The sequence below is a fragment of the Medicago sativa genome, chromosome 6 (genome assembly GCF_051527215.1).
Source record: "Medicago sativa cultivar Bolivia chromosome 6, Bolivia_mono, whole genome shotgun sequence".
Lineage (NCBI taxonomy): Eukaryota > Viridiplantae > Streptophyta > Magnoliopsida > Fabales > Fabaceae > Medicago > Medicago sativa.
This window is the reverse complement of record NC_140754.1, coordinates 35,091,158-35,103,309: the sequence shown is the minus strand read 5'-3', so window position 1 is coordinate 35,103,309 and position 12,152 is coordinate 35,091,158. Positions and strand designations below refer to the sequence as shown.

General features: G+C 35.2%; 1 pseudogene; it reads right to left on the bottom strand.

Annotated features, from left to right (window-relative positions):
• Nucleotides 1-3,445: 3,445 nt before the first annotated feature.
• On the bottom strand, nucleotides 3,446-10,587 carry LOC146914773 (F-box/FBD/LRR-repeat protein At1g13570-like; annotated as a pseudogene).
• Between the last annotated feature and the right edge of the window lie 1,565 nt (nucleotides 10,588-12,152).

Below are 12,152 nucleotides of genomic sequence, written 5' to 3'. Positions count from 1 at the left end.
CTTTCATTGATTAGTTATATCTTTTCTTTTATCTGATTAAATTTTCTATTGTTTTGCCTCTATTAGATCTACAAGTTGTGCAACATATTTCGATTCAAAGGCTATCATTTATTTTCTCCGACGACTGTGATTTCTTTAATTAAATATGAGAACAACAACAAAGAAAGATTAATTGTTCTGCTGTTCTTTTTAATAAAGGTAAAAATAATGTATTTTTTATTTGTGTGTGTGTGTGTCCTCTTTCACATTTACTAGTATTATTCATTTTGATTTGATATTTTAAATTGAGAAATATTGTCTATTTTTTCTATGAATTTGTGGGATTTATGTTCCTGATTATAATGTTTTATATATTTCTTCCAAATGACCCATAATGTTTATTATGTACATAACTTACCTTTTAACTTTTTAGTGAAAGGAACGGTTTATGATGATATGTTAAAGGGGTGTGCAAAACCGAATCAATTCCGTAGAAAAACCGCAAACCAAAGAAACCAAAACCGAAACCGCAAAACACCGCATTTAGCTTGGTTGTATTCGGATCAGTTTTTTACTCAACCGGGTGATCTGGTTCAGTTTACGGTATTTATTTTACCAACCGAAACCAAATCATGCGGTTTTTATTCTATGCCCCAAGTTGATTTGGTAAATTGAAATAATTTTTTGTGTTTTTTGATATTTGAAGGTTTAGTCTGTGTGTTTCTTGATTTTTGATTTTTATTCCCAAATGCAATTTGAAGATATTTAGAGGCTTAACTTGACGTTGCACAACTTTTATTTTTAAATTTAAAGTTCAACCTGATGCTATAGAATTTGTATTTCTTTGTGAATATTTGTGTGTATAATGAGATCACACACCTTGTATTTATAATGGCTTTACAATAAATACATTGAATGCTTATTTGGTTGGACTAGCCTAGGATTTGAATATTCTAGGAGAAATAACACTCAATCTAGGAAGTTGTACAATTAAAGGAACATCTAAAGATTCTTAATTTTAACACCCTTCCTCAAGCTGGAGCACACATTATATATGCACCAAGCTTGTTACAACAAATCAAAAGTCACCATCAAGTGATCATCAACGAGAAAAGAAGGCACCATTAATAATCATTTGTGGGAATATAGTCATAGAGTCACCACTGGATTAATCATCGATGGGAAGAAACTGAACCACTAATATGATCCATATGTGGGAAAGTCACCATCGGATTGATCTTCGATGGGAAGAAAAAAGGAACCACTAGTATGAAGCATATGTGGGGAAGGAGTTACCACCAGAACGTGACAGAGGAGGAGTTTCGAAGATCGGCACTGAAAGATGGTGGGTAGAGACGGTTGCACGTGCTTTAACACGCGAATCTAGAGGCGGCGTGTAGGGTCCAAGCATGAAGAATGTGGTGGTGCAGGAAGGCGCATGTGGTGGCTATTGACAGTGATTAAAGAACTGTCGTCCCGCTGGAGAATTCAGAGGCGGTTGGTGACGGTGCTTAGTGTTGGGTCGCACTAGAAAAGTGGCAGTTGGTTATTGCACAGCGGGAAAGGGTATGAAGGTCACTAGAAGGGATGAGCACAGTGATAAACACCAACTGAAAGATATACAACAACCGCATGAACAAGACAATTCTAATGAGCAGTGCTACTGGCAACAAATGGTGCCGCCGGCAGCAATGAAGCACAAAGTAAAGGTCACAAAATTATAACCTTCTCTGATACCATATAGAATTTGTATTTCTATGTGAATGTTTGTGTGTATAACGAGATCACACACCTTGTATTTATAATGGCTTTACAATAAATACATTGAATGCCTATTTAGTAAGCACTAGCTTGGGAAGTTGAATACACTAGGGAAAATAACACTCAATCCAAGAAGTTGTACAATTAAAGGAATATCTAAAGATTCTTAATTTTAACACCCTTCCTCAAGCTGGAGCACACAAGATATATGCACCAAGCTTGTTACAACAAATCAAAAGTCACCATCAAGTGATCATCAACGGGAAAAGAAGGCACCATTAATATGATCCATATGTGGGAAAGTCACCATCGGATTGATCGTCTATGGGAAGAAAAAAGGAACCACTAGTATGAACCATATGTGGGGAAGGATTTACCACCAAAACGTAACAGAGGAGGAGTTCCGACGGTGGCGCTGAATGATGGTGGCTAGAGACGACTGCACAAGCTCTCACAAGCAAATCTATAGGAGGCGTGTGGGGTCCAAGCACGGAGAATGTGGTGGTGCATGAAGGTGCATGTGGTGGCTATTGACAGTGATTAAAGAACTGTCTTCCTTGTTGGAGAATCCAGAGGCGGTTGGTGACGGTGCTTAGTGTTGGGTTGCAACATAAAAGTGACAGCTGGTTATTGCACACTGGGAAAGGGTGTGAAAGTCACTGGAAGAGATGAGCACAATGATAAACACCAACTGAAAAATATACAGTAGCCATAGGAACAAAACACTTCTAATGAGTGATGCTGCCGGCAACAAATGGCGCCGCCGGCAGCAATGAAGCACAAAGTAAAGGTCACAAAATTAGAACCTGCTCTGATACCATATAGAATTTGTATTTCTGTGTGAATATTTGTGTGTATAATGTGATCACACACCTTGTATTTATAATGGCTTTACAATAAATACATTGAATGCTTATTTAGTAAGCACTAGTCTAGGAAGTTGAATACTCTAGGAGAAATAACACTCAATCTAGGAAGTTGTACAATTAAAGGAATATCTAAAGGTGCACGAACTTATTGTGTGCTTTCTTTTTTGCATGCTAAGCATTATTGTGTTTTGAATTTGGATATGGCGAAAGGGCAAAAGAGATAAACATTTTGAATAATTGGATGTGCCCAAAGTGTAGAGGCATATGCAACTGTAGTGTTTGCAAGAAAGTTGTGGTTTTGAACATGGTTTATGATTTTGGGTTGGTGTTTTCCTTTTGTTACATTTTACGAGTTAGATCTTAATGAAGATTGATCATGTAGGAATCTAAAAAGTCCGCCGTCTACTAGGGCACTTGTTCGGATAGCCAAGGCATCTAGTTTTACATGTGTGTCAGAAATGCTTAGCAAGAAGGCACCTAAAAATTTGGAACTTATCAAGAGTAATAATAACGATGATGGGCCTTTAAAGGAAGATGCTTTGGGATAGCGAGAAAGGTGGTTTTCTCTTCCCATTTTTATGTAGTTGTCTCAATTATTTTCATTTATTAGATATTTAAGAAAGCTATTGTTTGTCAATGCAATTTCAATTAATGATGGCAAGAGCAAAACTTTGTTGATTATCATTGTATTTAAAATATTTGAATTTCATATGCGTTATTATCCTACAGGAGGTTTTAGTAGAAAAGAATTATTGCACGACTCATTGTATGGTAAAGGGTACCGACGATTGAGCTGACAAAGATTTCTTTTATGATCCTAGTCCTTTGTCTTAAAATCATAAAATAAATTGGGATGCACTATTGTTATTGGTCATAATGATAATGATAGCTTGAATTCCCATATGGACATAGACCAACTTCAAAAACTTGATAATAATGCTATAAGGCCATAGAGAAATAATTAAGGAAGAAATTTGTTTTCCCTCTGGACCAAACATTGAAAATGTATTGGACATTGAGTTCCAACGAGAAGATGTTGCGAATACAATGCAGTTTGTAGACTTCTCCATACATTGATTTGTGGAAAAGTCTATAAACTGCATTGCATTCGCAGCATCTTTTCGTTGAAATTCAATGTCCAATACATTTTCAATGTTTGGTCCACAGGGAAAAGAAATTTCTTCCTCAATTATTTCTCGCTCTGGCATTATAGCATAATTATCAAGTTTTTGAAGTTGTTCTATGTCAATATGGGAATTCAAGCTATCATTATCATTATCACCAATAACAATAGTGCTATCCCAATTTATTTTATGATTTGAAGACAATAGACTAGGATCATAAAAGAAATCATTTCCATCCCAATCTTCGGTACCCTTTACCATACAATGAGTCGTGCAATAATTGTCTTCGACTAAAACCTCCTGTAGCATAATAACAAATATGAAATTCAAATATTTAAAATACAATGATAATCAACAGAGTTTTGCACTTATCATCATTAATTGAAACTGCATAGACAAACAAGAGCCTTATTCATCATCAAATAAAGAAAACTTAATGCAAAAATTACATAAAAATGTGGAGAGAAACCAACCTTTGCCAAGGCATCTTTCTTTAAAGGCCCAACATCAGTATTATTACCCATAGAAAGTTCCAATTTTTCAGCTTCCTTCTTACTAGCATTTCTGACACACATATAAAACCAGATGCTTTGTCTATACGAACAAGTGCCCATGTAGGTGGATGGCCCTTTAGTTTCCTACATGGTCAGTCTTCGTTAAAATCATAAAACATGTTCAAACCACAACTTACATGCATACACTACAGTTGTAAATGACTCTACACTTTGGTCACATCCAATTATTCAAAATGTTTACCTCTTTTGCCTTTTCTCCATATCTAAATTCAACACACAGTAATCGTTAGCATACAAAAAATAACATACACACAATAAGTTATTGTACCTTTGTACTCCGAATAATTTAAAATAAAACATGAGACAAACATGTTTGAGAGGCATTTTCGGCAAAACCTCATGAAACAAGACTTCCCTTTTCTTAGATTTTTGCATGTAGCAGCAAAAACCTTTATTTCTTGTCGGCACTTTCATGTTGGGCTAAGCTTCTTTGGGGTAGAACAATCAGAAATAGTAAGCCAATTAACTATCACATTTTCTCTTCAATATGGTCAAGCATGAAAAATGAGTATAATGTTATCTTGGGAAATTCTACCTGGTTCCTAGGCGGTGGTAAGAAAATTAGATTTTGGACAAATGCATGGTATGGTTAGCCTTTAGTCAACTTCATTACTTCTCCAAATCTTTTAATAGATGAAGATACAACGATTGCAGATTTCATTCTTGACTCACATTGGAACTTGCCTCAAGATTTTCTAAGTTTTTGTCCACATGAATTCCTGTGTGCTATAAGTAACAGTCCTACATCAAGCCAGAAATGATGACCTGGTTTGGAAACATACCAACATTGGCTCTCTGAGCTTGAAGGATGCCTACAAATTTAAGTCTCATCAACTGCAAGAGGTTAGATAGGGCAAGATCTTGTGGTTCATTCATGTTCCTCCTTCAAAATATCTGTTTGTTGGGAGGTTAATCACTACAAGAAATTTGCCATATAGCAACGGTCACCTTTAGTGACTGTAAAGAAATGCGTTGGTATATATAGCATATTGGGACCGAAATTGCAAGCCTGCCGTTGGTATAGGGTCTTGGGTAAAACGCGCCCCTATATATTTCAATACCTCCAAAACTTTAAACAATCCGTGCTCAATTTTTCAGTCTCTTCTAATTTTTTCACCTTTTTCTTTCTCTCAAACCACAAAAACTCCAGAACCGTTCCTCACCCAAAATCTTCTCAGATTCCAGATCGATTCCTTGAACTCCTTCCCTGAACTCAATCGCTCAACCCCTTCCCGTAACCCTTCAATCCAAATCGATTTCGGGTTTCTTCTCACAAATCTTCAATCGATTCCAGATTCAGATCTATTCTAGATTTCTTCTCATAACCCTTTAATCTCTCATACTTGAACTGATTCTTGATTTCAGAATAGATTCATTCCAAATCTATTGCTACTTCCATCGGTTCCCTCTTCCTATTCGGTTACTGTCAGAGCTGGCTTTAATGGAGGTAACGGAGAACTCCGATTCTCTACAATTTTCTCTATATATTTCAAGTTCAAAAGGTAATGTAAAAACCCCAAAATCTCTATTCTTTTGTTACAAAAAACTTATACTATTCTTTTGTTACAAAAAACTTATACTTTTAAACCTCTGCTAATTTGAAGAGATTCTTGAAGAAATTTCAGGTGAGAATAAGAGATTCTTGACCGCACGTGCTTCTGGAACTGGTGAGCTTAAATTGTTTCAAATTTATGCATATATTTTTTTTTTTTATATTTAGAAGAGAAGTTTTGAGAAAAATATTAAACATGTGGGGAAAATCAGTTATCGGTGGACTTAGTCATCCTTAGTTTTTGCATCAAGTCACTAGCATACACACCTCCCAGACCTAATCTGTCCAACTCACTTCACTAGTTAAGTCGGTTACAGCTTCTACTCACTCACACGATCTCCTCCTTAATTCTCTCAACTTCCTTCCTTTTATATTCTTAACCCAACACACTGACCTCAGGCCACTTCCGCATCATTATCAAACTCTCTCATTCATAAACCTTATCCTAGTGCAAGTTTGAGGTAAGAATAACTCCACAACCTTTCCTGTCAATACCTTCAATTCTGTTCTAATAATAGACTCTCTTTTATTTGAAGAATATTCACCTTCTAGGAAGTCACATCTCAAGATAATCAAAAATTCGTTCTTCAACAAGAAAATTCTGAAGATGTCTTCCCTATGGTTGATCACTTCAATGGTATTAAAACATATATCGAATAATCAAAAGATTCATGGATACAGAGAATTGAAGAAGCACATTTGGTTGACATTCTTCTAAATTCGGTAACCATTTATAATATTAATATTTCTCCACAATGATTTTTACTGGGATCATAGTACTTGAAAGAGCTCCTTTCATATTTTTTTTACTGTACTTTAAAGTAAAGATGGACAATTTTCTGACTAGGGAAAATGGACAAATCTTTTCCCATTTGTTGTTAGCAAAGCTCAGACAATCAAAGTACATGAAAAAGGCTCCTCACAAAATCATAGTACCTTAATGAACAATTCACATGCTTTGCTAACAATAGGTGGGAAGTTTGTCTATTTTTCCTAGATAGAAAATTGTCCACCTTTAATTTAAAGTACTATAAAATTTTGAGAGAAAGCCTCATCCAAGTACTATAAGCCCAATAAAAATCATTATGAGAAAATATTTATATTATAAATGCTTATCGAATTCAGAAGCATGTCCACCAAATGTGTTGCTTCAATTCAAAGTGTTCATGAATCCTTTGATGATTCAATATTTGTTTTATCACCATTGAAGTGATCAACCTTAGGGAAGACATCTTCATAGTTTTCTGGTTGAATAACAAGTTTTTGATTAACTTGATAAATGACCCATAAAGGCTCATTGATGCGGAAAAACACAAGCAACTCTTCCTTGGCAGCAATTCTGACCTCCAATATCATTGGTATTTCTATTTATACTTTACTGCATCGTGGTTGTTTCGAAGACACAACTTGAACCAATAACTAGATTAAAGGAAGCGCTTTCACCTCTAAGTTTAGAGAATCTCTATGTGATGAGTAGTGGCGCAGGCACCACCCAGCTAGGCTGGGCTGTAGCCCAGGCTATACTGCTGCTTGCTTTGTAAAAGCCCAGTCCAATGCCATTTTTCCTACTTAAAAAAAAAAGAGATAGAATTTAGTGTTTTGTTTCTAGTTTTTCAGCGCGTATACTCTTCTCCTTTTCGAACATTCACTCGAAAGAGGTTACGGAAAGGGCATTTACCTCCTAATTTTATTTAGCACGCTATTGGCAGGTTATATTTATCTTTCTTATTTAAAATTGTACTTTTATTGAAAAAAGGATGAACCTCTTTTATTTCGATTTATGACTATTTATATATATATTATGTCACATGAATTTGCGATAAACTTTTTGCCCAGGCTCTATAAAATTCCTGGCTCCGCCACTGGTGATGAGAATTAGAATGACAACCAGAAATAAGACTCTCGAGAACACTAAAATTGAACGTAACTTTTTCTAAGCTAAGTTCAAGCAATCTTTTAAAGCCATAGAAATTAGGTGGAATTAACAAGCTAAATCCGCCAAATCTAAAGTAAGTCAATTCCTTACAAGAGAAGATAGGATATGGCATTTGTTCAAGATATATTTTGAATCATAAGTTCGTAAGCTCAAGATATGCCATGCCCCTACTTGACAAAAATAGAGTCCACATGTTAATGTCTTCAATTGTGCTCTTGAAAATGATTGAAGATGGAGCCTTGTTCTATGAAAAGAATAAACTTTTATGCCGGTCGATTGTGGCGCATAAGAACATCCATGGCATCATAATGCACGAACTTACCAATAATTTTTTTGTCAAACCAAAGTCATGGGACTGAAGTCCACATATATATCTCCACTGTTTTGACAAAATGCTAGTCCTAACTAGGTCTTCAATTTTCAAGCGTTCTACGATGCCATGAATAATTTTACACGGTGGGCCACTAATTCGATCAATGTGATCATTTTGTTTGACCTAATTCTTGATGAGAGTTATAAGGCAACTAAATATTCAAGTAAAAGAGTAAATATTTATTAGAATACAAGAATAAAATAATAGTAAATTAATTGCATTATTTGGATTTGTGGAGGATTTGGGAAAATCATGGCACCATGATTTTGTCAAACCTATCGTGATTACGAAAATGCATAATATATCTGCAATCAGATTACATCATCATATAACCAAATAGCTCAAGAGATAATTGGAAAAGTTCATTGCAACTTTAATGCATAGTATCAAAACACTTAAAAGAAACGAAGCGATAATTGAAAAAGTTAAATTCATCACTCCAATTTATTGGTGGATTAAAATAATGGTATAATTAAAAAAAAAATTGAAAAAATCAACTTCCTTGATACTCAACAATTTTTAAATATCAAATTCATTATTTATTCTTGTTGGAAAAAAAATTAGCCCGGTAATTCAAAAACATGGAAATTGTTATTTAAACATTTATGATTCATCATAAAAAAAAAAACTGAAATCAACCAACAAACAACCACAACAGAAAGTGAACGAGTCCACTAATTCCCAAACTATATTACAAATAATGCCCACATAATACCAATCGAATAGAAAAATAAAATAAAACAAACAATACATTCACTGTCATCTTCAAATACCCACATTTCCTTTATCACAAGATGGGTTTGTAAATAAGTCACCGGGAAGGAACTCCAACTTGTGCTCTTTGTGATGCTCGTTCCATCCGTAACAAGTCTTGTGAAATTCTATGCGCATCTAAACTCTTAGAACCAGGAAAAACATTAAAAGTAAGAGTCCTTAACGATGTAGAATTAGCAAGTCTGAACCGTATCAAACTCATTGCGTGCTGAGAAATTCTATATGCTCTAACATGGATATTCACCATCTGCAGATTATTAAGGCAATCACTACTGCATTCCAACTCCTCTAAATGATCCGACACTTGTACGTTATAGACATCGATGTAACTCTGAAGTGTAAAAAGTAAATAGTCAAAATACAACAATAAGAAATAAGTTAACAAGCTCAGGTAATTAATCATGTTTACCTCTATAACAAGCTCAACCAAGCCAAGACCACATTGGAGTGCACTAAGAATATAAAAAAGTTCTCCTCTATCATTGAAATTCACACCACCCAATTTCGGATACTTTATGGAGTTGAAGGAGCCTTTTAGCAGTGTTTGAGGAATAATATTTGCATACTCAATCTATACAAAGGAAAACAAATAACTTTCAGCATAAATATTTGATTGGACTATCAATCAAAATCAACATCTTCTCTTTTAACTATACAAACCGCAAGTCCATATATGTCAACAGAAATTATGCTTTGTTTAATACGAAACTAACATGTGAGTTAGAATCTTACCCAACTGTAAAAATAATAAACATACAATTTATAGTAATGTTGTTTTCAAACCTTGTGAAAACCGATTCATGGACTGAAAGCCTTTGAATGTTTTTTGGCAAACTTTTGATCAAACCAAATACGCAGCCCTCAGTAGCTATGAATGTAAGATCAATCAGATTTTGTGCTTTCTCGAGACAAATTGACTTCATACTTGGTTTAAATTCTATCAATAAGACTTGAAGAGTAGGAGGAGCAAAATCAAAATACTCAAAATCTTTGCATAATACAATATGAAGATTTTTAAGTAATGGACAGCCAGAAATAAGACTCTCGAGTGCATCGGGCTTGAATGTAACAAACGATAAGTGAATTTGAAGCAATCTTTTAAACCCCCAAAAATAAGGTGGAATTGACAAGTCAAACCGAAAAACTTAAGTACATCAATTCCTTACAAGAGAGGACAATATATGGCATTTGATCGAGATGTGTTGTGTGGTTCACAAGCTCAAGATGTTTAATATCTCTCTTTGACAAACACAGAATCCTTGTATCAAGGTGTTCATTTGTGATCTCGAATTTGTAGTCATGAGGTATGAAAAGACCAAACTTATCTTTCGGCCCTTTGTGTTGAATAAGAACATCTGTGATAATTTTATAAGCTATTGGATCATCGAGATCCTCGTATTGATCAAAAGTGTTCGTCAAACCATATTCGTGGGAGTGGGACATAAGTCCACATATACCTCTATTGTTTAGACAAATACTAGTCCCAACTAGGTCTTTGATGTCCAAGTGCAATAGGATGTCGTCAATGGCATTGCATGGTATGTCACTAATCCGATCTGTATGATCATCTTGACTGTCACTCTTGTTGGAAATAGTCTTAGTGCAGTAAATCATGTCACTCTTGTTGACAGTCAAGATGATCATATTGATCAGATCTGTGACTTACCTAGCAATGCCATTGACGACATCCTAGCACACATGGACATCAAAGACCTAGTTGGGACTAGTACTTTGTCTAAACAATTGAGGTATATGTGGAATTATGTCCCACTCCCATGACTACGGTTTAACGAACACTTTTTTGATCAATACGAGGATCTCGATGATCCAATAGATTATAAAATTATCACAGATGTACTTATGTAACACAAAGGGTCGATAGATAAGTTTTGTCTTTTCATACCTCGTGACTACAAATTCGAGATCACAAATGAACACCTTGATACATGGATTCCGTGTTTGTCAAAGAGAGATATTAAACATCTTGAGCTTGTGATCCACGCAACACATCTCGATCAAATGCCATATATGTCATCTTTTGTAAGGAATTGATGTACTTTAAGTTTTTCGGATTTGACTTGTCAATTCCACCTGATTTCTGGGGGTTTCAAAGCTGATTTGAACTTCTCTTATCATTTGTTGAATTCATGCCCGATGCACTCGAGAGTCTTATTTCTGACTGTCTGATAAGTTCTCAAACTTAATAGTTTTCATGTGTTAAAAGAGGCATATTAGTAACTTGTTATGCAAGTTATCTAAGGAAAAGCTACCAATTGTTGTATTTATACCCTTTATGCTTTAAATGCCTAATTCTACCCAATTTATGCAGGAAATAACAAGCAAGATTCAAGAAAGAAGCTTTTGAACCAAAGGTAGGACGCTTTCGCGTCCTCTGGTCGCTTAAGCGTCCACAATGTCGAATGCAGCTAAGGGCACGCTTTCAGGACGCTTTTGGGATGCTTTTCATAATTCAAGTAGGACGCTTTCGCGTCCTCAGCACGCGAAAGCGTGCAAGCTCCAGAACAAACTGTCTTAGGACGCTTTCTGCACGCTTTTAGTACGCGAAAGCGTACTCATTCACTTTTGCCAGAAGATATTTATGCTGATTACGTGGCAGTTCGCTATTGGTCACTGGGAGATATTTTGTGAAGGACGCTTAAGCGTCCAGAGGACGCGAAAGAGTCCAACACGAGTTCAGCCCCATTTAAATAGAAGTTTTCCCTCTCTCTAGGACTATTCACTATTCCATTAAAAACATTTTATACATTTCTAGAGAGAGGTTAGAGCTATTTCAAAGAGAGAAACACAAAGCAAGTGATTAAGGAGTAGATTCAACCCTAGATTTATTGAGACATCAAGGATCTTGGCATGGAATCTTCATCTTTCCTTCATTCCTTGCATTAGTTTACATGTCTATGTGTAGCTATCACCTTCTTTGTAGTATTGAGGTAACAATCAAGCTATTATGTAATCTTTTGATCTTTTAATATATAAGGTTCTAGCTTAATGATTCAATATTGTTGTTATTCTTGCTTTTAATGCTTTCAAAGAGATTCAAGATGATTTGGATACGAACTCTTGAATCTAGAACTAGAATAACAATCTATCTTATGTTATATCACTCTTGACAAGTTTGTAAACCTTTGATAATTACTTTTAATCAAGATTTTAATGCTTTCGGATACTTAATCAGGCTGGACACGGTCGAT